Consider the following 3185-nt stretch of genomic DNA (forward strand, 5'->3'; position numbering starts at 1 on the left):
TACAAGTTTCTACAGTCACATTCTAAAGCTTCAATGACTAGTCAGGAAGGTCAGTGTGGAATTAAGTATTTTTATTTGATATGTCAAAAACTTTAGAGCATTTTCTATTTTTAGAGATGGGTGAGAACACTCAGAAGAAAATGAGTCTTCTCTGTTTAGGCCATTTCTGTCAGGTTCAACTACATACACATGTATAAACATTTTTATTTTGCATTGCAGTTAATTGCTGTGAGATTAATTTGAAGGATAATTAAACTCTCTTCAATAACTAAAGTGAGTGGCAGCCTGGTTGTTGTCATTGTGCAGCAATGACAGCCATTCCTCAGCCTACTAATATGGGAGCAGGCCAGGAGAAGGGAATCTGTGTCATTTTAAGTAAAGAATGTGTTCACATTTAAGAAAAAATATTATTTAAAGTAAAATTTTTTTTTACTTTTACATCAACCCTTTTGGATTGAGCTAGCAGCAGCCACACTGGCTTGTAGACTTTCGGAATGTGGTTGGTGAAGGAGCCGAAGCCGGAATAGGAAATGGTGAGTCTGTGAGAGAGTATCTGCCCAAAGTCTCAACCTCACCCACTCTGGGCTGGCTGCGCCTAGGATGAGGCAAGCCTGCAGCTCCTGCCTGGAAGGATTTCAACATCCCCACCGTTGTTGATCTGATGCACGCTAAGGAGGAGTGAGTTGACCTACTTTAGGGGAACAGAGGGAGCGCTTGTCTAACTCTGCAGAGTCCCATGTCTTAGTACCCACTGAGCACACTCTGGAGTTGTGTATGCAACGTGGAACTGGAGAAAGTGACTTTGGCGCCTACTGTTGACATTTTAGGATTTTTAAATGTTATATAGGCAGGTGGAAAGAAAACCTCATTCAGTTTTTTCATTTTTAGAAATGTGAAGACATGTTAAATGACTTGCCCAATATTAGCTAGTTAAGTAGTGGCAAGGCCAGAATGAAAATTTAGGTATTTTAATTCCTTGTTTTAGGATCGTTACCACAAAAGAGAGAATGTAATGTTTCAGTACCCTCTTCCGTATTCGAGGGCAATGGCCCACATACAATGAAAAGCAATTACATCAGTCTCAGTGAATTGTCTCTTTGAAAGTTCTCTCCTGGATTTAAAACTTAAAATAATTCTTTTTAAAATTTTTTTCTCTTATTTTTATTTTATTTTATTTTTTTTTCATTTATCTTTAGAAGGGAAGGGAAGGAGAGAGGGAGAGAAATATCAATGTATGGTTGCTTTTCCCTGTATCCCCAGCTGGGAACTGGCCCCTGCTGGGAACTGGCCTGCAACCCAGGCATGTGCCCTGACAGGGAATCAAACTGTGATCTTTTGGTTCACAGGCCCACACTCAATCCACTGAGCTACACCAGCCAGAACATAAAACTTTAAATAATTTTTAATAATTTTATTATAATTTTGAGAGATACAATCTACTCACATATACTTCAATATATTCAGATAAGATCAACTCCCATACTGGATTAATATACTTGCGAGTATTGTACAGGCATTACAAAATGAATCGACACCCATAAACTGATTTATTCAGAAAGAATCCTATGTTTTTCGTAGTAGGACAACTTCTCACCCCACCTTTATTTTTCATCTTTTGGAAACTGACCTGAGTACAAGCATAATACTGAGAAAATAGAATTCAATTTGTCCCTCAACTTCTTGGGTAGCTTTATAAGCTTACAACTGTCATTTTGGAAGCAGGAAAGTGACATCCTAAGTCCAACTCAAAGAGCTACGTTTCGAACAATTGTTAAGTAAGTACAGTTCTTCCCCGCTGCAGAATTTTAACAGCAACGTTATCACCTTAGAAACCCACAGCCCATGAAAAACATCACTGACACTGTAAAGAGAGATGGAGAGTCCGAATGTGACACCGTGAGCGCCAGCGTGGAATTATCTGGATCTTAGAGACTTCCCTTCAGAGGCTTCTATTGAGAAACTATACGCCCTTTTAAATGGCTGTTGTTGATGACGCTGTTGTTACCATCGAACCATCTCTTCATTGTCTGTGTCTGTGAGGTGTGCTGAGTTGTGCATATGTGTTCTTTGGTCTCCAACATCTTGAAACTAACAAAACAGGCCTTGACTAATGTGTATTGCCTATAAATCAATTATATATCAAAATTGCATAAAAGCAACAGGCCAAATAGGAGAGAGGTCGAGGAAAAGCTTTCTAAGAAAATAGTGAACAGAGGATAAGATGCAGCCTTACCCATCAATGTACTGTGTGTAAAAATGATAATCACTGAAACAATTAAAACAAATAAACAAAACAGGACAGAACAAAGAAGTGAACAAACCATAACATAAGGGTTTAAAAAAAAAAGTAAAACAGGAACCCTGAAACTGGGAGAGAATTTCTACTTTCTGCTTGAGTTGCCAGTTAGTGCCGCTCTCCCATGATGTTGAACTGGGTTTATGAAAACAGTTCTTTAGGTTTTATAAACAGAAGCCTTGACTGCAGCAAAGGCCATGTCAAGAAATTTGTCTGCAAGTCCAATTCAATGCTCTTGTCACAATTGTTCTACGATCAAACGACCAAAACACTCGCACGGATCAAGCTCCTGCCCTACACCCCTCCTGGCACGAGTGACCTCTCAGGAGACTCCAAGCCTTCATGCAAGTGGACCTGTGCTTCATCTGCCCTCACACGCTGGCAGACATGCCTGAACACGTATGATTCTCATTTGGACACCAATCAATTTTTCCCAGGAATATTAATTGACATGTGATGGTTCTTTTTTTATGGTTTTTCTTTAAAGAAAAATAAATAACTATTTTAGAGTAAAGTCATTAACATTCGAAGTAGGTTTAGTTAAATTAAAAATTTATAAGTTTGGGGAAATATTTTAAACATTACTGCAAAACAAGATAACCATGTATTTATGTTTATGCTTAGGCAAGATTTTAAAACAATAATTGGACAATATCAATGTTGCTTGGATTATAGAAGGCTTAAAATTTTTGCGATGTTAATTTCTAAAAACATCAATACTTATACCCTAAACTTACCACAGAAATTCTAGAAAATTAAAAAATATACAGTATGATTCCATTAACTTAAGATATTTCTAAAAATTTATCCATTATAGTGTAAAAACTACATAAATTGATACAATTAAAACAAACATTAAAAAAGTAGTAACTAGAGGTCTGGCTGGTAT

This window comes from Artibeus jamaicensis, unplaced genomic scaffold, assembly GCF_021234435.1.
Source record: "Artibeus jamaicensis isolate MK-2021 breed Jamaican fruit bat unplaced genomic scaffold, CSHL_Jam_final contig_332, whole genome shotgun sequence".
NCBI classification, from domain to species: domain Eukaryota; kingdom Metazoa; phylum Chordata; class Mammalia; order Chiroptera; family Phyllostomidae; genus Artibeus; species Artibeus jamaicensis.